A 23,431-nucleotide genomic window follows, 5' to 3' on the forward strand; every position below is an offset into this window, starting at 1 on the left:
GATGCTCACAGCACCTGGTATTCCCAAGCGGTCTCCCAATCAGGTACTAAACAGGCCGAACCATGCTTGGCTGCCGAGATCGGACGAGATCGGGCGAGATCGGGCCTTTTCAGGGTGGTATGGCCGTGAGCGGTACTGCTCTTGCAGATGGACACCCATGAAATGTCGAAAAAGATGCGGGGTATGATGCTCACAGCACCTGGTATTCCCAAGCGGTCTCCCAATCAGGTACTAAACAGGCCGAACCATGCTTGGCTTCCGAGATCGGGCGAGATCGGGCCTTTTCAGGGTGGTATGGCCGTGAGCGGTACTGCACTAGCAGATGGACACCCATGAAATGTCGAAAAAGATGCGGGGTATGATGCTCACAGCACCTGGTATTCCCAAGCGGTCTCCCAATCAGGTACTAACCAGGCCGAACCATGCTTGGCTTCCTAGATCGGACGAGATCGGGCCTTTTCAGGGTGGTATGGCCGTGAGCGGTACTGCTCTTGCAGATGGACACCCATGAAATGTCGAAAAAGATGCGGGGTATGATGCTCACAGCAACTGGTATTCCCAAGCGGTCTCCCAATCAGGTACTAACCAGGCCGGACCATGCTTGGCTTCCGAGATCGGACGAGATCGGGCCTTTTCAGGGTGGTATGGCCGTGAGCGATACTGCCCATGCAGATGGACACCCATGAAATGTCGAAAAAGATGCGGGGTATGATGCTCACAGCACCTGGTATTCCCAAGCGGTCTCCCAATCAGGTACTATACAGGCCGAACAATGCTTGGCTTCCGAGATCGGACGAGATCGGGCATTTTCAGGGTGGTATGGCCGTGAGCGGTGCTGCTCTTGCAGATGGACACCCATGAAATGTCGAAAAAGATGCGGGGTATGATGCTCACAGCACCTGGTATTCCCAAGCGGTCTCCCAATCAGGTACTAACCAGGCCGAACCATGCTTGGCTGCCGAGATCGGACGAGATCGGGCGAGATCGGGCCTTATCAGGGTGGTATGGCCGTGAGCGGTACTGCTCTTGCAGATGGACACCCATGAAATGTCGAAAAAGATGCGGGGTATGATGCTCACAGCACCTGGTATTCCCAAGCAGTCTCCCAATCAGGTACTAACCAGGCTGAACCATGCTTGGCTTCCGAGATCGGGCGAGATCGGGCCTTTTCAGGGTGGTATGGCCGTGAGCGGTACTGCTCTTGCAGATGGACACCCATGAAATGTCGAAAAAGATGCGGGGTATGATACTCACAGCACCTGGTATTCCCAAGCGGTCTCCCAATCAGGTACTAAACAGGCCGAACCATGCTAGGCTTCCGAGATCGGACGAGGTCGGGCCTTTTCAGGGTGGTATGGCCGTGAGCGGTACTGCACTAGCAGATGGACACCCATGAAATGTCGAAAAAGATGCGGGGTATGATGCTCACAGCACCTGGTATTCCCAAGCGGTCTCCCAATCAGGTACTATACAGGCCGAACAATGCTTGGCTTCCGAGATCGGACGAGATCGGGCCTTTTCAGGGTGGTATGGCCGTGAGCGGTACTGCAGTAGCAGATGGACACCCATGAAATGGCGAAAAAGATGCGGGGTATAATGCTCACAGCACCTGGTATTCCCAAGCGGTCTCCCAATCAGGTACTAACCAGGCCAAACCATGCTTGGCTTCTGAGATCGGACGAGATCAGGCCTTTTCAGGGTGGTATGGCCGTGAGCGGTACTGCTCTTGCAGATGGACACCCATGAGCTAAAGTATTAATTCGACCTTCTACACCTGCTACCCAAATCAATTAGGATTTGACATTATTCAAAGTCAGTTGGAATATTCAGGTTATAAAAGAGGGGGGAAAGGCAGGAATATATACAGCTATGTTTTACTTTTGTGCATTTCAGGCCAAATTGGTATTTGTCTTTGAGTCAGCAATAATAACAAAGGAGTAAAGTCAGCTTGATTGCAGTAAGACTTTTTGCACTCTATACACTCAATTTTCACATGTTGTTTTACTTCTGGACGCTGCAAATGGACTGCACATCTGTTGCATCGTGTGTATATATGTGTATTACCGTACTTTGAATTTTGATTTAAACCTTTACAACCCAACTGCCTCAGATCAAGCAATTATAATGTAAAGTAGTAGATGTTTAAAAAAAGCACCAAATGCAAAAAGGTAACAAAATAACAATACTAAATAGTCAAATAAGCAACTCCATTATTCTTTTAGAGAAAATATCTCAGCGGGGTCAAGTCATTCAATTCAAATCGACTGGTAATCAGATTCAATTAAAGACTAACCGATTGGGTGCAATGTTGTAGTGGCAGCACAACTAAATGAATTCACTGAATTTAAATGGGATTTATAAGTGTTTTCACATTTTATACTGTAAAACAAAAAATCACATAGGATTTATGGTTAAACACTGGAGCTACAGAATTTTACCAGAAATTACATTCAATTGGTATAGCACTTCAATAACCACCAATTTATTGGAACACTATTGTAGATTTTTCATTTCACTGAAACTAAAATTATATTGCTCCACCACCACATGCACACACCCCTTTTTTACTGTATAACTCTAGCAACCACAAGTATTTTATTTTTATTTTTTTAAGAAGAAAATGACTGACTATTCTTCTGTCTGTTCAGATATCACTACTTTTACATGATAAGAGAAGTAATTTTTAAAGAAGGCTCAGCAAAATACCCAGCATTCAATAGTACTGGCATGCTGGATCTTGCAAACTACACTCCTCAACTGCACGGAAAAAAAATAGAAAAAAACAGTCATACATTGTCTGCAGTACTTTCCACTCATTCGCTTACACTTTGTACTCCATCCTTTCTACACAAAAAGCATCATCCCGCTGTTACAGAGTAAAGAAGGTTGCACAGAGTCCTTTTCTTGCTGTTCTGTCTCTTTAGAACAGAAGGACACTTTGCGCTTCACAGAATGCAAGTCTACAAGTACTGCTGCTTAGATGTGGTTGAATGTTAGGCCCCTAAGAAATACATGTGAAGCAACAGCAATGCTTTACAAGGTGTCTATTGTTTATATAAATAAACATAAAACAGGTTACGAAAACATGCTGTAAAATCCAAATCATATTTTATCATAGTTTCACATGCTTAAACTAATAGTAATTGTTTAGTATAAATGATCGTCATGTGAAAGACATTGTTTAGTATTCTTTCATTCATTCATTCTCTCAACCGCTTATCCTCACAAGGGTCACGGGGGGTGCTAAGGCCTATCCCAGCTATCTACGGGCACCAGGCGGGGGACAACCCTGAATCTGTGGTCAGCCAATCACAGAGCAGAAGGAGACGGACAACAATTTATGCTCAAACACATACCTAGGGGAAATTTAGAGCATTCAACTAGCTTACCCTGCAGGTTTTTAGAATGAAGGAGAAAACCTTTGCAAGCCTGTTTCGAACATTCAAATTCAACACAGTGGTGAGTAACCTAGGTTCCAACCCTAAATCCTAGAACTGTGAGGCTGGGACAAAATGCCGTGGAACAGACCCCGTTTTCAATCTTGCTCTTCACTTTTCTTTGCCTCTAATATTGTATTTGCCATCTTTCCCCTTCTATGAGCCAACAACCAAACACCTTTGCCTACAGACATAGCCTTTTCCATTTCATTATCATTTTTCCAAGTAAAATCCTTCTATGAAATGATGACACAATATATGACCATGACATAACCACAAAGAATCAGACTAGGAGCAGCAGGGAGCCACACAAAATGAAAGTACATGGAAAGTTACAAGAACATGAATAGGGAAAAAAATCATGATTATAAAGATCCAAACATGTGCCTTTTTTTTAATCCTGCTGTGAATTTTACCTAGTTCATCACATCCAATCAAATGCGAGGGCGGCAGCAAATGAATTATTTATCTGCTGCCATCTCTCCTACTCCGCTAAATTGGACGACTTGTTTTGTCAACGATAGCCAATGAGTTAATGAAAGTATCTTCCGACATTTAAATTATTTTCCAATAGATTAGGAATCTTAATTAAAGACCAGTGGCATTTTCGAGATTATTTTCAGCGGCGCTATTATTAGTGACCTGCCCTTTCAAACCTCGACCTAATCGGACTCTCTCCCAAGGAACAAATAATGACAGTAAGGAGGCTATGTGGAAAGGTAGGGACGAAAAGAATGAACATAATTTAAAGTAATTGCTCTACAGTTGTACTGCATACCGGAGGTCATTTAATTCATTCAGATCAAGAACCTCAAATAACATATCGGCTGGTATTGTTGGAGATGGAAATCCAACTCATTTTATCTCTGAGGGCTAGCTGCGAATGCACTTGCATTATGTCAGTAAAATTCTAGAAATCATAGCGAAAGGGTTCTTTTTCAAGAAAATCTGTTCCCGAAAGACCGACAAATTGTCTTTATTTGATGCTCTTGTCAGGAGAGGTTGGATTGCCTTTCCTGGCATGACGTCACGATAACTATCAGCTGTCACTAATTACGTGATTAGATTATTTTTGGCGTCACTGGACAAGGTCCAAGTGGACATGGGGAAGCTGGAGCACCTCTTTGAGTCCAGGGCCAAAGAGACGCCATGGGCCAAGAAAGCGCCAGAGAGCAAAAAGTCTGAGATCCTGGTTCTGGACTCCAAGCGGAGCACCGCCATCAACATCGGGATGACGGTCCTGCCCGCCGTTCACGTCATCAAGAGCGCCATCCTCAACTTTGACGACTTTGCCATCAACAAGGAGGGTGTGGAGAAGATCCTGAGCATGACGCCCACAGAGGAGGAGAAGCAGAAGATCCGCGAGGCTCGCTCGGCCAATCCCGACGTTCCCCTGGGGACGGCCGAGGAATTCCTCTCGGGCCTGGCTTCCGTCAGCGCCTTGACCCCCCGCCTGCAGCTGTGGTCTTTCAAACTCAACTATGAGGCACTCGAGCAGGAGATCGCCGAGCCCCTGTTTGACCTGAAGTTGGGCATGGAGCAGCTGGCCGGCAACCGGACCTTCAAGAAGATCCTGGCCACGCTGCTGGCCGTGGGGAACTTCCTCAACGGGTGTCCTCCTCACCAGAATCTTCAGGCTCCCTCCATGGTGAATCAATTCCTCTGGGCATAGGCATAAGATAACTTGGGCGCTCTCTGGTGGTTGTACGCACCTGGGCATCATGATGAAACGGTAAAGGCTTCCCAGGGCGACGTGCATAGCAGTGGTGGGGCGTATGAGTACGCTGCGGCTCTAACTCTTCTACCAGCTGTGGCTCATCTCTAGAAATGATGTGCCTGAGAGCCCCGCACCACGGTGTGTCCATTACAAAATTCCTAAACGATTCTGAGGGGTTTCTTATACATTCCAAGCAGTCCGGTGTCTTCGAGGTGGATGGTTTGCGTCGCCGAGTGCGTCGGCGCGAGCGTGGGTGGCGCTCCGCTGGGTCCATAATGGTTGGATCGTGCTGTTACGATTTCGCCGCGTAGTGCGACGCGATCGTAGGGTAAGTTGAACCCAGATGCAGAGTCGCCGAAGTAATTGGAAAGGTGAGGCAGATCTGTAGCTCTTGTTGGTTGATTTAATAAACGGGGTAACATAACTTAAACAACTTGGCTTGACCACTCATTACAAACGAACTGAACATGCGGCGTGGCGTCAATGGAAACAGCAATTACTACGAGGATTAACAGGAAACGAAACCAGAACTTAACCAGTCGATCCAACCGCGTCCACAGAAAATCATAATGCTTAAATACCAAAAATAATCTAATCACGTAATTAGTGACAGCTGATAGTTATCGTGACGTCATGCCAGGAAAGGCAATCCAACCACTCCTGACAGCTCTGAGTGATTTTGGATCCTTTGTTTCTCCCCCAAGTAATGAGGACATGTTCTTTTTAAGATAGCTCTCCATCTAAGTCCTACTATAGGTCCAGTCTTGGTAAAAGGTGCATGATGACAACTGATCTATCTGAAATCCAGAATTTGATCTGGATTTCAGATAGATCACCCATGAAATGTCGAAAAAGATGCGGGGTATGATGCTCACAGCACCTGGTATTCCCAAGCGGTCTCCCAATCAGGTACTAACCAGGCCGTACCATGCTTGGCTTCCGAGATCGAACGAGATCGGGCCTTTTCAGGGTGGTATGGCCGTGAGCGGTACTGCTCCTGCAGATGGACACCCATGAAATGTCGAAAAAGATGCGGGGTATGATGCTCACTGCACCTGGTATTCCCAAGCGGTCTCCCAATCAGGTACTAACCAGGCCGAACCATGCTTGGCTTCCGAGATCGGACGAGATCGGGCCTTTTCAGGGTGGTATGGCCGTGAGCGGTACTGCTTTTGCAGATGGACACCCATGAAATGTCGAAAAAGATGCGGGGTATGCTGCTCACAGCACCTGGTATTCCCAAGCGGTCTCCCAATCAGGTACTAAACAGGCCGAACCATGCTTGGCTTCCGAGATCGGAGGAGATCGGGCCTTTTCAGGGTGGTATGGCCGTGAGCGGTACTGCTCTTGCAGATGGACACCCATGAAATGTCGAAAAAGATGCGGGGTATGATGCTCACAGCACCTGGTATTCCCAAGCGGTCTCCCAATCAGGTACTAACCAGGCCGAACCATGCTTGGCTTCCGAGATCAGACGAGATCGGGCCTTTTCAGGGTGGTATGGCCGTGAACGGTACTGCACTAGCAGATGGACACCCATGAAATGTCGAAAAAGATGCGGGGCATGGTTCTCACAGCACCTGGTATTCCCAAGCGGTCTCCCAATCTGGTACTAAACAAGTCTAACCATGCTTGGCTTCCGAGATCGGGCGAGATCGGGCCTTTTCAGGGTGGTATGGCCGTGAGCGGTACTGCTTTTGCAGATGGACACCCATGAAATGTCGAAAAAGATGCGGGGTATGATGCTCACAGCACCTGGTATTCCCAAGCGGTCTCCCAACCAGGTACTAACCAGGCCCAACCATGCTTGGCTTCCAAGATCGGACGAGATCGGGCCTTTTCAGGGTGGTATGGCCGTGAGCGGTACTGCACTAGCAGATGGACACCCATGAAATGTCGAAAAAGATGCGGGGTATGATGCTCACAGCACCTGGTATTCCCAAGCGGTCTCCCAATCAGGTACTAAACAGACCGAACCATGCTTGGCTTCCGAGATCGGACGAGATCAGGCCTTTTCAGGGTGGTATGGCCGTGAGCGGTACTGCTCTTGCAGATGGACACCCATGAGCTAAAGTATTAATTCGACCTTCTACACCTGCTACCCAAATCAATTGGGATTTGACATTATTCAAAGTCAGTTGGAATATTCAGGTTATAAAAGAGGGGGGAAAAGGCAGGAATATATACAGCTATGTTTTACTTTTGTGCATTTCAGGCCAAATTGGTATTTGTCTTTGAGTCAGCAATAATAACAAAGGAGTAAAGTCAGCTTGATTGCAGTAAGACTTTTTGCACTCTATACACTCAATTTTCACATGTTGTTTTACTTCTGGACGCTGCAAATGGACTGCACATCTGTTGCATCGTGTGTGTATATATGTGTATTACCGTACTTTGAATTTTGATTTAAACCTTTACAACCCAACTACCTCAGATCAAGCAATTATAATGTAAAGTAGTAGATGTTTAAAAAAAGCACCAAATGCAAAAAGATAACAAAATAACAATACTAAATAGTCAAATAAGCAACTCCATTATTCTTTTAGAGAAAATATCTCAGCGGGGTCAAGTCATTCAATTCAAATCGACTGGTAATCAGATTCAATTAAAGACTAACTGATTGGGTGCAATGTTGTAGTGGCAGCACAACTAAATGAATTCACTGAATTTAAATGGGATTTATAAGTGTTTTCACATTTTATACTGTAAAACAAAAAATCACATAGGATTTATGGTTAAACACTGGAGCTACAGAATTTTACCAGAAATTACATTCAATTGGTATAGCACTTCAATAACCACCAATTTATTGGAACACTATTGTAGATTTTTCATTTCACTGAAACTAAAATTATATTGCTCCACCACCACATGCACACACCCCTTTTTTACTGTATAACTCTAGCAACCACAAGTATTTTATTTTTATTTTTTTTAAGAAGAAAATGACTGACTATTCTTCTGTCTGTTCAGATATCACTACTTTTACATGATAAGAGAAGTAATTTTTAAAGAAGGCTCAGCAAAATACCCAGCATTCAATAGTACTGGCATGCTGGATCTTGCAAACTACACTCCTCAACTGCACGGAAAAAAAATAGAAAAAAACAGTCATACATTGTCTGCAGTACTTTCCACTCCTTCGCTTACACTTTGTACTCCATCCTTTCTACACAAAAAGCATCATCCCGCTGTTACAGAGTAAAGAAGGTTGCACAGAGTCCTTTTCTTGCTGTTCTGTCTCTTTAGAACAGAAGGACACTTTGCGCTTCACAGAATGCAAGTCTACAAGTACTGCTGCTTAGATGTGGTTGAATGTTAGGCCCCTAAGAAATACATGTGAAGCAACAGCAATGCTTTACAAGGTGTCTATTGTTTATATAAATAAACATAAAACAGGTTACGAAAACATGCTGTAAAATCCAAATCATATTTTATCATAGTTTCACATGCTTAAACTAATAGTAATTGTTTAGTATAAATGATCGTCATGTGAAAGACATTGTTTAGTATTCTTTCATTCATTCATTCTCTCAACCGCTTATCCTCACAAGGGTCACGGGGGGTGCTAAGGCCTATCCCAGCTATCTACGGGCACCAGGCGGGGGACAAAAGAATGAACATAATTTAAAGTAATTGCTCTACAGTTGTACTGCATACCGGAGGTCATTTAATTCATTCAGATCAAGAACCTCAAATAACATATCGGCTGGTATTGTTGGAGATGGAAATCCAACTCATTTTATCTCTGAGGGCTAGCTGCGAATGCACTTGCATTATGTCAGTAAAATTCTAGAAATCATAGCGAAAGGGTTATTTTTCAAGAAAATCTGTTCCCGAAAGACCGACAAATTGTCTTTATTTGATGCTCTTGTCAGGAGAGGTTGGATTGCCTTTCCTGGCATGACGTCACGATAACTATCAGCTGTCACTAATTACGTGATTAGATTATTTTTGGCGTCACTGGACAAGGTCCAAGTGGACATGGGGAAGCTGGAGCACCTCTTTGAGTCCAGGGCCAAAGAGACGCCATGGGCCAAGAAAGCGCCAGAGAGCAAAAAGTCCGAGATCCTGGTTCTGGACTCCAAGCGGAGCACCGCCATCAACATCGGGATGACGGTCCTGCCCGCCGTTCACGTCATCAAGAGCGCCATCCTCAACTTTGACGACTTTGCCATCAACAAGGAGGGTGTGGAGAAGATCCTGAGCATGACGCCCACAGGAGGAGAAGCAGAAGATCCGCGAGGCTCGCTCGGCCAATCCCGACGTTCCCCTGGGGACGGCCGAGGAATTCCTCTCGGGCCTGGCTTCCGTCAGCGCCTTGACCCCCCGCCTGCAGCTGTGGTCTTTCAAACTCAACTATGAGGCACTCGAGCAGGAGATCGCCGAGCCCCTGTTTGACCTGAAGTTGGGCATGGAGCAGCTGGCCGGCAACCGGACCTTCAAGAAGATCCTGGCCACGCTGCTGGCCGTGGGGAACTTCCTCAACGGGTGTCCTCCTCACCAGAATCTTCAGGCTCCCTCCATGGTGAATCAATTCCTCTGGGCATAGGCATAAGATAACTTGGGCGCTCTCTGGTGGTTGTACGCACCTGGGCATCATGATGAAACGGTAAAGGCTTCCCAGGGCGACGTGCATAGCAGTGGTGGGGCGTATGAGTACGCTGCGGCTCTAACTCTTCTACCAGCTGTGGCTCATCTCTAGAAATGATGTGCCTGAGAGCCCCGCACCACGGTGTGTCCATTACAAAATTCCTAAACGATTCTGAGGGGTTTCTTATACATTCCAAGCAGTCCGGTGTCTTCGAGGTGGATGGTTTGCGTCGCCGAGTGCGTCGGCGCGAGCGTGGGTGGCGCTCCGCTGGGTCCATAATGGTTGGATCGTGCTGTTACGATTTCGCCGCGTAGTGCGACGCGATCGTAGGGTAAGTTGAACCCAGATGCAGAGTCGCCGAAGTAATTGGAAAGGTGAGGCAGATCTGTAGCTCTTGTTGGTTGATTTAATAAACGGGGTAACATAACTTAAACAACTTGGCTTGACCACTCATTACAAACGAACTGAACATGCGGCGTGGCGTCAATGGAAACAGCAATTACTACGAGGATTAACAGGAAACGAAACCAGAACTTAACCAGTCGATCCAACCGCGTCCACAGAAAATCATAATGCTTAAATACCAAAAATAATCTAATCACGTAATTAGTGACAGCTGATAGTTATCGTGACGTCATGCCAGGAAAGGCAATCCAACCACTCCTGACAGCTCTGAGTGATTTTGGATCCTTTGTTTCTCCCCCAAGTAATGAGGACATGTTCTTTTTAAGATAGCTCTCCATCTAAGTCCTACTATAGGTCCAGTCTTGGTAAAAGGTGCATGATGACAACTGATCTATCTGAAATCCAGAATTTGATCTGGATTTCAGATAGATCACCCATGAAATGTCGAAAAAGATGCGGGGTATGATGCTCACAGCACATGGTATTCCCAAGCGGCCTCCCAATCAGGTACTAACCAGGCCGTACCATGCTTGGCTTCCGAGATCGAACGAGATCGGGCCTTTTCAGGGTGGTATGGCCGTGAGCGGTACTGCTCCTGCAGATGGACACCCATGAAATGTCGAAAAAGATGCGGGGTATGATGCTCACTGCACCTGGTATTCCCAAGCGGTCTCCCAATCAGGTACTAACCAGGCCGAACCATGCTTGGCTTCCGAGATCGGACGAGATCGGGCCTTTTCAGGGTGGTATGGCCGTGAGCGGTACTGCTTTTGCAGATGGACACCCATGAAATGTCGAAAAAGATGCGGGGTATGCTGCTCACAGCACCTGGTATTCCCAAGCGGTCTCCCAATCAGGTACTAAACAGGCCGAACCATGCTTGGCTTCCGAGATCGGAGGAGATCGGGCCTTTTCAGGGTGGTATGGCCGTGAGCGGTACTGCTCTTGCAGATGGACACCCATGAAATGTCGAAAAAGATGCGGGGTATGATGCTCACAGCACCTGGTATTCCCAAGCGGTCTCCCAATCAGGTACTAACCAGGCCGAACCATGCTTGGCTTCCGAGATCGGACGAGATCGGGCCTTTTCAGGGTGGTATGGCCGTGAACGGTACTGCACTAGCAGATGGACACCCATGAAATGTCGAAAAAGATGCGGGGCATGGTTCTCACAGCACCTGGTATTCCCAAGCGGTCTCCCAATCTGGTACTAAACAAGTCTAACCATGCTTGGCTTCCGAGATCGGGCGAGATCGGGCCTTTTCAGGGTGGTATGGCCGTGAGCGGTACTGCTTTTGCAGATGGACACCCATGAAATGTCGAAAAAGATGCAGGGTATGATGCTCACAGCACCTGGTATTCCCAAGCGGTCTCCCAACCAGCTACTAACCAGGCCCAACCATGCTTGGCTTCCGAGATCGGACGAGATCGGGCCTTTTCAGGGTGGTATGGCCGTGAGCGGTACTGCACTAGCAGATGGACACCCATGAAATGTCGAAAAAGATGCGGGGTATGATGCTCACAGCACCTGGTATTCCCAAGCGGTCTCCCAATCAGGTACTAACCAGGCCGAACCATGCTTGGCTTCCGAGATCGGACGAGATCAGGCCTTTTCAGGGTGGTATGGCCGTGAGCGGTACTGCACTTGCAGATGGACACCCATGAGCTAAAGTATTAATTCGACCTTCTACACCTGCTACCCAAATCAATTGGGATTTGACATTATTCAAAGTCATTTGGAATATTCAGGTTATAAAAGAGGGGGGAAAAGGCAGGAATATATACAGCTATGTTTTACTTTTGTGCATTTCAGGCCAAATTGGTATTTGTCTTTGAGTCAGCAATAATAACAAAGGAGTAAAGTCAGCTTGATTGCAGTAAGACTTTTTGCACTCTATACACTCAATTTTCACATGTTGTTTTACTTCTGGACGCTGCAAATGGACTGCACATCTGTTGCATCGTGTGTGTATATATGTGTATTACCGTACTTTGAATTTTGATTTAAACCTTTACAACCCAACTACCTCAGATCAAGCAATTATAATGTAAAGTAGTAGATGTTTAAAAAAAGCACCAAATGCAAAAAGATAACAAAATAACAATACTAAATAGTCAAATAAGCAACTCCATTATTCTTTTAGAGAAAATATCTCAGCGGGGTCAAGTCATTCAATTCAAATCGACTGGTAATCAGATTCAATTAAAGACTAACTGATTGGGTGCAATGTTGTAGTGGCAGCACAACTAAATGAATTCACTGAATTTAAATGGGATTTATAAGTGTTTTCACATTTTATACTGTAAAACAAAAAATCACATAGGATTTATGGTTAAACACTGGAGCTACAGAATTTTACCAGAAATTACATTCAATTGGTATAGCACTTCAATAACCACCAATTTATTGGAACACTATTGTAGATTTTTCATTTCACTGAAACTAAAATTATATTGCTCCACCACCACATGCACACACCCCTTTTTTACTGTATAACTCTAGCAACCACAAGTATTTTATTTTTATTTTTTTAAGAAGAAAATGACTGACTATTCTTCTGTCTGTTCAGATATCACTACTTTTACATGATAAGAGAAGTAATTTTTAAAGAAGGCTCAGCAAAATACCCAGCATTCAATAGTACTGGCATGCTGGATCTTGCAAACTACACTCCTCAACTGCACGGAAAAAAAATAGAAAAAAACAGTCATACATTGTCTGCAGTACTTTCCACTCCTTCGCTTACACTTTGTACTCCATCCTTTCTACACAAAAAGCATCATCCCGCTGTTACAGAGTAAAGAAGGTTGCACAGAGTCCTTTTCTTGCTGTTCTGTCTCTTTAGAACAGAAGGACACTTTGCGCTTCACAGAATGCAAGTCTACAAGTACTGCTGCTTAGATGTGGTTGAATGTTAGGCCCCTAAGAAATACATGTGAAGCAACAGCAATGCTTTACAAGGTGTCTATTGTTTATATAAATAAACATAAAACAGGTTACGAAAACATGCTGTAAAATCCAAATCATATTTTATCATAGTTTCACATGCTTAAACTAATAGTAATTGTTTAGTATAAATGATCGTCATGTGAAAGACATTGTTTAGTATTCTTTCATTCATTCATTCTCTCAACCGCTTATCCTCACAAGGGTCACGGGGGGTGCTAAGGCCTATCCCAGCTATCTACGGGCACCAGGCGGGGGACAAAAGAATGAACATAATTTAAAGTAATTGCTCTACAGTTGTACTGCATACCGGAGGTCATTTAATTCATTCAGATCAAGAACCTCAAATAACATATCGGCTGGTATTGTTGGAGATGGAAATCCAACTCATTTTATCTCTGAGGGCTAGCTGCGAATGCACTTGCATTATGTCAGTAAAATTCTAGAAATCATAGCGAAAGGGTTATTTTTCAAGAAAATCTGTTCCCGAAAGACCGACAAATTGTCTTTATTTGATGCTCTTGTCAGGAGAGGTTGGATTGCCTTTCCTGGCATGACGTCACGATAACTATCAGCTGTCACTAATTACGTGATTAGATTATTTTTGGCGTCACTGGACAAGGTCCAAGTGGACATGGGGAAGCTGGAGCACCTCTTTGAGTCCAGGGCCAAAGAGACGCCATGGGCCAAGAAAGCGCCAGAGAGCAAAAAGTCCGAGATCCTGGTTCTGGACTCCAAGCGGAGCACCGCCATCAACATCGGGATGACGGTCCTGCCCGCCGTTCACGTCATCAAGAGCGCCATCCTCAACTTTGACGACTTTGCCATCAACAAGGAGGGTGTGGAGAAGATCCTGAGCATGACGCCCACAGAGGAGGAGAAGCAGAAGATCCGCGAGGCTCGCTCGGCCAATCCCGACGTTCCCCTGGGGACGGCCGAGGAATTCCTCTCGGGCCTGGCTTCCGTCAGCGCCTTGACCCCCCGCCTGCAGCTGTGGTCTTTCAAACTCAACTATGAGGCACTCGAGCAGGAGATCGCCGAGCCCCTGTTTGACCTGAAGTTGGGCATGGAGCAGCTGGCCGGCAACCGGACCTTCAAGAAGATCCTGGCCACGCTGCTGGCCGTGGGGAACTTCCTCAACGGGTGTCCTCCTCACCAGAATCTTCAGGCTCCCTCCATGGTGAATCAATTCCTCTGGGCATAGGCATAAGATAACTTGGGCGCTCTCTGGTGGTTGTACGCACCTGGGCATCATGATGAAACGGTAAAGGCTTCCCAGGGCGACGTGCATAGCAGTGGTGGGGCGTATGAGTACGCTGCGGCTCTAACTCTTCTACCAGCTGTGGCTCATCTCTAGAAATGATGTGCCTGAGAGCCCCGCACCACGGTGTGTCCATTACAAAATTCCTAAACGATTCTGAGGGGTTTCTTATACATTCCAAGCAGTCCGGTGTCTTCGAGGTGGATGGTTTGCGTCGCCGAGTGCGTCGGCGCGAGCGTGGGTGGCGCTCCGCTGGGTCCATAATGGTTGGATCGTGCTGTTACGATTTCGCCGCGTAGTGCGACGCGATCGTAGGGTAAGTTGAACCCAGATGCAGAGTCGCCGAAGTAATTGGAAAGGTGAGGCAGATCTGTAGCTCTTGTTGGTTGATTTAATAAACGGGGTAACATAACTTAAACAACTTGGCTTGACCACTCATTACAAACGAACTGAACATGCGGCGTGGCGTCAATGGAAACAGCAATTACTACGAGGATTAACAGGAAACGAAACCAGAACTTAACCAGTCGATCCAACCGCGTCCACAGAAAATCATAATGCTTAAATACCAAAAATAATCTAATCACGTAATTAGTGACAGCTGATAGTTATCGTGACGTCATGCCAGGAAAGGCAATCCAACCACTCCTGACAGCTCTGAGTGATTTTGGATCCTTTGTTTCTCCCCCAAGTAATGAGGACATGTTCTTTTTAAGATAGCTCTCCATCTAAGTCCTACTATAGGTCCAGTCTTGGTAAAAGGTGCATGATGACAACTGATCTATCTGAAATCCAGAATTTGATCTGGATTTCAGATAGATCACCCATGAAATGTCGAAAAAGATGCGGGGTATGATGCTCACAGCACATGGTATTCCCAAGCGGCCTCCCAATCAGGTACTAACCAGGCCGTACCATGCTTGGCTTCCGAGATCGAACGAGATCGGGCCTTTTCAGGGTGGTATGGCCGTGAGCGGTACTGCTCCTGCAGATGGACACCCATGAAATGTCGAAAAAGATGCGGGGTATGATGCTCACTGCACCTGGTATTCCCAAGCGGTCTCCCAATCAGGTACTAACCAGGCCGAACCATGCTTGGCTTCCGAGATCGGACGAGATCGGGCCTTTTCAGGGTGGTATGGCCGTGAGCGGTACTGCTTTTGCAGATGGACACCCATGAAATGTCGAAAAAGATGCGGGGTATGCTGCTCACAGCACCTGGTATTCCCAAGCGGTCTCCCAATCAGGTACTAAACAGGCCGAACCATGCTTGGCTTCCGAGATCGGAGGAGATCGGGCCTTTTCAGGGTGGTATGGCCGTGAGCGGTACTGCTCTTGCAGATGGACACCCATGAAATGTCGAAAAAGATGCGGGGTATGATGCTCACAGCACCTGGTATTCCCAAGCGGTCTCCCAATCAGGTACTAACCAGGCCGAACCATGCTTGGCTTCCGAGATCGGACGAGATCGGGCCTTTTCAGGGTGGTATGGCCGTGAACGGTACTGCACTAGCAGATGGACACCCATGAAATGTCGAAAAAGATGCGGGGCATGGTTCTCACAGCACCTGGTATTCCCAAGCGGTCTCCCAATCTGGTACTAAACAAGTCTAACCATGCTTGGCTTCCGAGATCGGGCGAGATCGGGCCTTTTCAGGGTGGTATGGCCGTGAGCGGTACTGCTTTTGCAGATGGACACCCATGAAATGTCGAAAAAGATGCAGGGTATGATGCTCACAGCACCTGGTATTCCCAAGCGGTCTCCCAACCAGCTACTAACCAGGCCCAACCATGCTTGGCTTCCGAGATCGGACGAGATCGGGCCTTTTCAGGGTGGTATGGCCGTGAGCGGTACTGCACTAGCAGATGGACACCCATGAAATGTCGAAAAAGATGCGGGGTATGATGCTCACAGCACCTGGTATTCCCAAGCGGTCTCCCAATCAGGTACTAACCAGGCCGAACCATGCTTGGCTTCCGAGATCGGACGAGATCAGGCCTTTTCAGGGTGGTATGGCCGTGAGCGGTACTGCACTTGCAGATGGACACCCATGAGCTAAAGTATTAATTCGACCTTCTACACCTGCTACCCAAATCAATTGGGATTTGACATTATTCAAAGTCATTTGGAATATTCAGGTTATAAAAGAGGGGGGAAAAGGCAGGAATATATACAGCTATGTTTTACTTTTGTGCATTTCAGGCCAAATTGGTATTTGTCTTTGAGTCAGCAATAATAACAAAGGAGTAAAGTCAGCTTGATTGCAGTAAGACTTTTTGCACTCTATACACTCAATTTTCACATGTTGTTTTACTTCTGGACGCTGCAAATGGACTGCACATCTGTTGCATCGTGTGTGTATATATGTGTATTACCGTACTTTGAATTTTGATTTAAACCTTTACAACCCAACTACCTCAGATCAAGCAATTATAATGTAAAGTAGTAGATGTTTAAAAAAAGCACCAAATGCAAAAAGATAACAAAATAACAATACTAAATAGTCAAATAAGCAACTCCATTATTCTTTTAGAGAAAATATCTCAGCGGGGTCAAGTCATTCAATTCAAATCGACTGGTAATCAGATTCAATTAAAGACTAACTGATTGGGTGCAATGTTGTAGTGGCAGCACAACTAAATGAATTCACTGAATTTAAATGGGATTTATAAGTGTTTTCACATTTTATACTGTAAAACAAAAAATCACATAGGATTTATGGTTAAACACTGGAGCTACAGAATTTTACCAGAAATTACATTCAATTGGTATAGCACTTCAATAACCACCAATTTATTGGAACACTATTGTAGATTTTTCATTTCACTGAAACTAAAATTATATTGCTCCACCACCACATGCACACACCCCTTTTTTACTGTATAACTCTAGCAACCACAAGTATTTTATTTTTATTTTTTTAAGAAGAAAATGACTGACTATTCTTCTGTCTGTTCAGATATCACTACTTTTACATGATAAGAGAAGTAATTTTTAAAGAAGGCTCAGCAAAATACCCAGCATTCAATAGTACTGGCATGCTGGATCTTGCAAACTACACTCCTCAACTGCACGGAAAAAAAATAGAAAAAAACAGTCATACATTGTCTGCAGTACTTTCCACTCCTTCGCTTACACTTTGTACTCCATCCTTTCTACACAAAAAGCATCATCCCGCTGTTACAGAGTAAAGAAGGTTGCACAGAGTCCTTTTCTTGCTGTTCTGTCTCTTTAGAACAGAAGGACACTTTGCGCTTCACAGAATGCAAGTCTACAAGTACTGCTGCTTAGATGTGGTTGAATGTTAGGCCCCTAAGAAATACATGTGAAGCAACAGCAATGCTTTACAAGGTGTCTATTGTTTATATAAATAAACATAAAACAGGTTACGAAAACATGCTGTAAAATCCAAATCATATTTTATCATAGTTTCACATGCTTAAACTAATAGTAATTGTTTAGTATAAATGATCGTCATGTGAAAGACATTGTTTAGTATTCTTTCATTCATTCATTCTCTCAACCGCTTATCCTCACAAGGGTCACGGGGGGTGCTAAGGCCTATCCCAGCTATCTACGGGCACCAGGCGGGGGACAAAAGAATGAACATAATTTAAAGTAATTGCTCTACAGTTGTACTGCATACCGGAGGTCATTTAATTCATTCAGATCAAGAACCTCAAATAACATATCGGCTGGTATTGTTGGAGATGGAAATCCAACTCATTTTATCTCTGAGGGCTAGCTGCGAATGCACTTGCATTATGTCAGTAAAATTCTAGAAATCATAGCGAAAGGGTTATTTTTCAAGAAAATCTGTTCCCGAAAGACCGACAAATTGTCTTTATTTGATGCTCTTGTCAGGAGAGGTTGGATTGCCTTTCCTGGCATGACATCACGATAACTATCAGCTGTCACTAATTACGTGATTAGATTATTTTTGGCGTCACTGGACAAGGTCCAAGTGGACATGGGGAAGCTGGAGCACCTCTTTGAGTCCAGGGCCAAAGAGACGCCATGGGCCAAGAAAGCGCCGGAGAGCAAAAAGTCCGAGATCCTGGTTCTGGACTCCGAGCGGAGCACCGCCATCAACATCGGGATGACGGTCCTGCCCGCCGTTCACGTCATCAAGAGCGCCATCCTCAACTTTGACGACTTTGCCATCAACAAGGAGGGTGTGGAGAAGATCCTGAGCATGACGCCCACAGAGGAGGAGAAGCAGAAGATCCGCGAGGCTCGCTCGGCCAATCCCGACGTTCCCCTGGGGACGGCCGAGGAATTCCTCTCGGGCCTGGCTTCCGTCAGCGCCTTGACCCCCCGCCTGCAGCTGTGGTCTTTCAAACTCAACTATGAGGCACTCGAGCAGGAGATCGCCGAGCCCCTGTTTGACCTGAAGTTGGGCATGGAGCAGCTGGCCGGCAACCGGACCTTCAAGAAGATCCTGGCCACGCTGCTGGCCGTGGGGAACTTCCTCAACGGGTGTCCTCCTCACCAGAATCTTCAGGCTCCCTCCATGGTGAATCAATTCCTCTGGGCATAGGCATAAGATAACTTGGGCGCTCTCTGGTGGTTGTACGCACCTGGGCATCATGATGAAACGGTAAAGGCTTCCCAGGGCGACGTGCATAGCAGTGGTGGGGCGTATGAGTACGCTGCGGCTCTAACTCTTCTACCAGCTGTGGCTCATCTCTAGAAATGATGTGCCTGAGAGCCCCGCACCACGGTGTGTCCATTACAAAATTCCTAAACGATTCTGAGGGGTTTCTTATACATTCCAAGCAGTCCGGTGTCTTCGAGGTGGATGGTTTGCGTCGCCGAGTGCGTCGGCGCGAGCGTGGGTGGCGCTCCGCTGGGTCCATAATGGTTGGATCGTGCTGTTACGATTTCGCCGCGTAGTGCGACGCGATCGTAGGGTAAGTTGAACCCAGATGCAGAGTCGCCGAAGTAATTGGAAAGGTGAGGCAGATCTGTAGCTCTTGTTGGTTGATTTAATAAACGGGGTAACATAACTTAAACAACTTGGCTTGACCACTCATTACAAACGAACTGAACATGCGGCGTGGCGTCAATGGAAACAGCAATTACTACGAGGATTAACAGGAAACGAAACCAGAACTTAACCAGTCGATCCAACCGCGTCCACAGAAAATCATAATGCTTAAATACCAAAAATAATCTAATCACGTAATTAGTGACAGCTGATAGTTATCGTGACGTCATGCCAGGAAAGGCAATCCAACCACTCCTGACAGCTCTGAGTGATTTTGGATCCTTTGTTTCTCCCCCAAGTAATGAGGACATGTTCTTTTTAAGATAGCTCTCCATCTAAGTCCTACTATAGGTCCAGTCTTGGTAAAAGGTGCATGATGACAACTGATCTATCTGAAATCCAGAATTTGATCTGGATTTCAGATAGATCACCCATGAAATGTCGAAAAAGATGCGGGGTATGATGCTCACAGCACCTGGTATTCCCAAGCGGTCTCCCAATCAGGTACTAACCAGGCCGTACCATGCTTGGCTTCCGAGATCGAACGAGATCGGGCCTTTTCAGGGTGGTATGACCGTGAGCGGTACTGCTCCTGCAGATGGACACCCATGAAATGTCGAAAAAGATGCGGGGTATGATGCTCACTGCACCTGGTATTCCCAAGCGGTCTCCCAATCAGGTACTAACCAGGCCGAACCATGCTTGGCTTCCGAGATCGGACGAGATCGGGCCTTTTCAGGGTGGTATGGCCGTGAGCGGTACTGCTTTTGCAGATGGACACCCATGAAATGTCGAAAAAGATGCGGGGTATGCTGCTCACAGCACCTGGTATTCCCAAGCGGTCTCCCAATCAGGTACTAAACAGGCCGAACCATGCTTGGCTTCCGAGATCGGAGGAGATCGGGCCTTTTCAGGGTGGTATGGCCGTGAGCGGTACTGCTCTTGCAGATGGACACCCATGAAATGTCGAAAAAGATGCGGGGTATGATGCTCACAGCACCTGGTATTCCCAAGCGGTCTCCCAATCAGGTACTAACCAGGCCGAACCATGCTTGGCTTCCGAGATCGGACGAGATCGGGCCTTTTCAGGGTGGTATGGCCGTGAACGGTACTGCACTAGCAGATGGACACCCATGAAATGTCGAAAAAGATGCGGGGCATGGTTCTCACAGCACCTGGTATTCCCAAGCGGTCTCCCAATCTGGTACTAAACAAGTCTAACCATGCTTGGCTTCCGAGATCAGGCGAGATCGGGCCTTTTCAGGGTGGTATGGCCGTGAGCGGTACTGCTTTTGCAGATGGACACCCATGAAATGTCGAAAAAGATGCAGGGTATGATGCTCACAGCACCTGGTATTCCCAAGCGGTCTCCCAACCAGCTACTAACCAGGCCCAACCATGCTTGGCTTCCGAGATCGGACGAGATCGGGCCTTTTCAGGGTGGTATGGCCGTGAGCGGTACTGCACTAGCAGATGGACACCCATGAAATGTCGAAAAAGATGCGGGGTATGATGCTCACAGCACCTGGTATTCCCAAGCGGTCTCCCAATCAGGTACTAACCAGGCCGAACCATGCTTGGCTTCCGAGATCGGACGAGATCAGGCCTTTTCAGGGTGGTATGGCCGTGAGCGGTACTGCACTTGCAGATGGACACCCATGAGCTAAAGTATTAATTCGACCTTCTACACCTGCTACCCAAATCAATTGGGATTTGACATTATTCAAAGTCAGTTGGAATATTCAGGTTATAAAAGAGGGGGGAAAAGGCAGGAATATATACAGCTATGTTTTACTTTTGTGCATTTCAGGCCAAATTGGTATTTGTCTTTGAGTCAGCAATAATAACAAAGGAGTAAAGTCAGCTTGATTGCAGTAAGACTTTTTGCACTCTATACACTCAATTTTCACATGTTGTTTTACTTCTGGACGCTGCAAATGGACTGCACATCTGTTGCATCGTGTGTGTATATATGTGTATTACCGTACTTTGAATTTTGATTTAAACCTTTACAACCCAACTACCTCAGATCAAGCAATTATAATGTAAAGTAGTAGATGTTTAAAAAAAGCACCAAATGCAAAAAGATAACAAAATAACAATACTAAATAGTCAAATAAGCAACTCCATTATTCTTTTAGAGAAAATATCTCAGCGGGGTCAAGTCATTCAATTCAAATCGACTGGTAATCAGATTCAATTAAAGACTAACTGATTGGGTGCAATGTTGTAGTGGCAGCACAACTAAATGAATTCACTGAATTTAAATGGGATTTATAAGTGTTTTCACATTTTATACTGTAAAACAAAAAATCACATAGGATTTATGGTTAAACACTGGAGCTACAGAATTTTACCAGAAATTACATTCAATTGGTATAGCACTTCAATAACCACCAATTTATTGGAACACTATTGTAGATTTTTCATTTCACTGAAACTAAAATTATATTGCTCCACCACCACATGCACACACCCCTTTTTTACTGTATAACTCTAGCAACCACAAGTATTTTATTTTTATTTTTTTAAGAAGAAAATGACTGACTATTCTTCTGTCTGTTCAGATATCACTACTTTTACATGATAAGAGAAGTAATTTTTAAAGAAGGCTCAGCAAAATACCCAGCATTCAATAGTACTGGCATGCTGGATCTTGCAAACTACACTCCTCAACTGCACGGAAAAAAAATAGAAAAAAACAGTCATACATTGTCTGCAGTACTTTCCACTCATTCGCTTACACTTTGTACTCCATCCTTTCTACACAAAAAGCATCATCCCGCTGTTACAGAGTAAAGAAGGTTGCACAGAGTCCTTTTCTTGCTGTTCTGTCTCTTTAGAACAGAAGGACACTTTGCGCTTCACAGAATGCAAGTCTACAAGTACTGCTGCTTAGATGTGGTTGAATGTTAGGCCCCTAAGAAATACATGTGAAGCAACAGCAATGCTTTACAAGGTGTCTATTGTTTATATAAATAAACATAAAACAGGTTACGAAAACATGCTGTAAAATCCAAATCATATTTTATCATAGTTTCACATGCTTAAACTAATAGTAATTGTTTAGTATAAATGATCGTCATGTGAAAGACATTGTTTAGTATTCTTTCATTCATTCATTCTCTCAACCGCTTATCCTCACAAGGGTCACGGGGGGTGCTAAGGCCTATCCCAGCTATCTACGGGCACCAGGCGGGGGACAAAAGAATGAACATAATTTAAAGTAATTGCTCTACAGTTGTACTGCATACCGGAGGTCATTTAATTCATTCAGATCAAGAACCTCAAATAACATATCGGCTGGTATTGTTGGAGATGGAAATCCAACTCATTTTATCTCTGAGGGCTAGCTGCGAATGCACTTGCATTATGTCAGTAAAATTCTAGAAATCATAGCGAAAGGGTTATTTTTCAAGAAAATCTGTTCCCGAAAGACCGACAAATTGTCTTTATTTGATGCTCTTGTCAGGAGAGGTTGGATTGCCTTTCCTGGCATGACGTCACAATAACTATCAGCTGTCACTAATTACGTGATTAGATTATTTTTGGCGTCACTGGACAAGGTCCAAGTGGACATGGGGAAGCTGGAGCACCTCTTTGAGTCCAGGGCCAAAGAGACGCCATGGGCCAAGAAAGCGCCAGAGAGCAAAAAGTCCGAGATCCTGGTTCTGGACTCCGAGCGGAGCACCGCCATCAACATCGGGATGACGGTCCTGCCCGCCGTTCACGTCATCAAGAGCGCCATCCTCAACTTTGACGACTTTGCCATCAACAAGGAGGGTGTGGAGAAGATCCTGAGCATGACGCCCACAGAGGAGGAGAAGCAGAAGATCCGCGAGGCTCGCTCGGCCAATCCCGACGTTCCCCTGGGGACGGCCGAGGAATTCCTCTCGGGCCTGGCTTCCGTCAGCGCCTTGACCCCCCGCCTGCAGCTGTGGTCTTTCAAACTCAACTATGAGGCACTCGAGCAGGAGATCGCCGAGCCCCTGTTTGACCTGAAGTTGGGCATGGAGCAGCTGGCCGGCAACCGGACCTTCAAGAAGATCCTGGCCACGCTGCTGGCCGTGGGGAACTTC

At 45.8% G+C, this 23,431-nt stretch overlaps 4 non-coding genes and 34 pseudogenes across 4 annotated transcripts; all 38 read right to left on the reverse strand.

Annotated features, from left to right (window-relative positions):
- Positions 1-2: 2 nt before the first annotated feature.
- LOC144183529 (5S ribosomal RNA) lies at positions 3-131 on the reverse strand (annotated as a pseudogene).
- Positions 132-187: 56 nt separating this feature from the next.
- LOC144190161 (5S ribosomal RNA) lies at positions 188-306 on the reverse strand (annotated as a pseudogene).
- Positions 307-362: 56 nt separating this feature from the next.
- Positions 363-481, reverse strand: LOC144190199 (5S ribosomal RNA; annotated as a pseudogene).
- A 56-nt stretch (positions 482-537) lies between these two features.
- Positions 538-656, reverse strand: LOC144190557 (5S ribosomal RNA; annotated as a pseudogene).
- A 56-nt stretch (positions 657-712) lies between these two features.
- On the reverse strand, positions 713-831 carry LOC144188619 (5S ribosomal RNA; annotated as a pseudogene).
- A 56-nt stretch (positions 832-887) lies between these two features.
- Positions 888-1,016, reverse strand: LOC144182681 (5S ribosomal RNA; annotated as a pseudogene).
- Positions 1,017-1,072: 56 nt separating this feature from the next.
- LOC144183407 (5S ribosomal RNA) lies at positions 1,073-1,191 on the reverse strand (annotated as a pseudogene).
- Positions 1,192-1,247: 56 nt separating this feature from the next.
- LOC144184486 (5S ribosomal RNA) lies at positions 1,248-1,366 on the reverse strand (annotated as a pseudogene).
- Positions 1,367-1,422: 56 nt separating this feature from the next.
- LOC144190767 (5S ribosomal RNA) lies at positions 1,423-1,541 on the reverse strand (annotated as a pseudogene).
- A 56-nt stretch (positions 1,542-1,597) lies between these two features.
- LOC144188897 (5S ribosomal RNA) lies at positions 1,598-1,716 on the reverse strand (annotated as a pseudogene).
- Positions 1,717-6,022: 4,306 nt separating this feature from the next.
- On the reverse strand, positions 6,023-6,141 carry LOC144183948 (5S ribosomal RNA; annotated as a pseudogene).
- Positions 6,142-6,197: 56 nt separating this feature from the next.
- Positions 6,198-6,316, reverse strand: LOC144189002 (5S ribosomal RNA; annotated as a pseudogene).
- Positions 6,317-6,372: 56 nt separating this feature from the next.
- LOC144189308 (5S ribosomal RNA) lies at positions 6,373-6,491 on the reverse strand (annotated as a pseudogene).
- Positions 6,492-6,547: 56 nt separating this feature from the next.
- On the reverse strand, positions 6,548-6,666 carry LOC144187389 (5S ribosomal RNA; annotated as a pseudogene).
- A 56-nt stretch (positions 6,667-6,722) lies between these two features.
- Positions 6,723-6,841, reverse strand: LOC144183501 (5S ribosomal RNA; annotated as a pseudogene).
- A 56-nt stretch (positions 6,842-6,897) lies between these two features.
- On the reverse strand, positions 6,898-7,016 carry LOC144185508 (5S ribosomal RNA). Its single transcript, XR_013324799.1, has one exon. It is a non-coding gene; the product is annotated as a 5S ribosomal RNA (ribosomal RNA).
- Positions 7,017-7,072: 56 nt separating this feature from the next.
- Positions 7,073-7,191, reverse strand: LOC144191476 (5S ribosomal RNA; annotated as a pseudogene).
- A 3,428-nt stretch (positions 7,192-10,619) lies between these two features.
- LOC144191806 (5S ribosomal RNA) lies at positions 10,620-10,738 on the reverse strand (annotated as a pseudogene).
- A 56-nt stretch (positions 10,739-10,794) lies between these two features.
- Positions 10,795-10,913, reverse strand: LOC144189003 (5S ribosomal RNA; annotated as a pseudogene).
- Positions 10,914-10,969: 56 nt separating this feature from the next.
- On the reverse strand, positions 10,970-11,088 carry LOC144189309 (5S ribosomal RNA; annotated as a pseudogene).
- Positions 11,089-11,144: 56 nt separating this feature from the next.
- On the reverse strand, positions 11,145-11,263 carry LOC144185280 (5S ribosomal RNA; annotated as a pseudogene).
- A 56-nt stretch (positions 11,264-11,319) lies between these two features.
- Positions 11,320-11,438, reverse strand: LOC144183502 (5S ribosomal RNA; annotated as a pseudogene).
- Positions 11,439-11,494: 56 nt separating this feature from the next.
- Positions 11,495-11,613, reverse strand: LOC144188633 (5S ribosomal RNA). Its single transcript, XR_013324945.1, has one exon. It is a non-coding gene; the product is annotated as a 5S ribosomal RNA (ribosomal RNA).
- A 56-nt stretch (positions 11,614-11,669) lies between these two features.
- LOC144187825 (5S ribosomal RNA) lies at positions 11,670-11,788 on the reverse strand (annotated as a pseudogene).
- A 3,429-nt stretch (positions 11,789-15,217) lies between these two features.
- LOC144191807 (5S ribosomal RNA) lies at positions 15,218-15,336 on the reverse strand (annotated as a pseudogene).
- Positions 15,337-15,392: 56 nt separating this feature from the next.
- On the reverse strand, positions 15,393-15,511 carry LOC144189005 (5S ribosomal RNA; annotated as a pseudogene).
- Positions 15,512-15,567: 56 nt separating this feature from the next.
- LOC144189310 (5S ribosomal RNA) lies at positions 15,568-15,686 on the reverse strand (annotated as a pseudogene).
- A 56-nt stretch (positions 15,687-15,742) lies between these two features.
- Positions 15,743-15,861, reverse strand: LOC144185292 (5S ribosomal RNA; annotated as a pseudogene).
- A 56-nt stretch (positions 15,862-15,917) lies between these two features.
- LOC144183503 (5S ribosomal RNA) lies at positions 15,918-16,036 on the reverse strand (annotated as a pseudogene).
- A 56-nt stretch (positions 16,037-16,092) lies between these two features.
- On the reverse strand, positions 16,093-16,211 carry LOC144188750 (5S ribosomal RNA). The gene has a single exon (XR_013324947.1). It is a non-coding gene; the product is annotated as a 5S ribosomal RNA (ribosomal RNA).
- A 56-nt stretch (positions 16,212-16,267) lies between these two features.
- On the reverse strand, positions 16,268-16,386 carry LOC144187826 (5S ribosomal RNA; annotated as a pseudogene).
- A 3,429-nt stretch (positions 16,387-19,815) lies between these two features.
- LOC144187460 (5S ribosomal RNA) lies at positions 19,816-19,934 on the reverse strand (annotated as a pseudogene).
- A 56-nt stretch (positions 19,935-19,990) lies between these two features.
- Positions 19,991-20,109, reverse strand: LOC144189006 (5S ribosomal RNA; annotated as a pseudogene).
- Positions 20,110-20,165: 56 nt separating this feature from the next.
- LOC144189311 (5S ribosomal RNA) lies at positions 20,166-20,284 on the reverse strand (annotated as a pseudogene).
- Positions 20,285-20,340: 56 nt separating this feature from the next.
- On the reverse strand, positions 20,341-20,459 carry LOC144185303 (5S ribosomal RNA; annotated as a pseudogene).
- Positions 20,460-20,515: 56 nt separating this feature from the next.
- Positions 20,516-20,634, reverse strand: LOC144183986 (5S ribosomal RNA; annotated as a pseudogene).
- Positions 20,635-20,690: 56 nt separating this feature from the next.
- On the reverse strand, positions 20,691-20,809 carry LOC144188867 (5S ribosomal RNA). Its single transcript, XR_013324949.1, has one exon. It is a non-coding gene; the product is annotated as a 5S ribosomal RNA (ribosomal RNA).
- Positions 20,810-20,865: 56 nt separating this feature from the next.
- Positions 20,866-20,984, reverse strand: LOC144187827 (5S ribosomal RNA; annotated as a pseudogene).
- Positions 20,985-23,431: the final 2,447 nt, after the last annotated feature.

The sequence above is a fragment of the Stigmatopora nigra genome, unplaced genomic scaffold, assembly GCF_051989575.1.
Source record: "Stigmatopora nigra isolate UIUO_SnigA unplaced genomic scaffold, RoL_Snig_1.1 HiC_scaffold_24, whole genome shotgun sequence".
NCBI lineage: Eukaryota > Metazoa > Chordata > Actinopteri > Syngnathiformes > Syngnathidae > Stigmatopora > Stigmatopora nigra.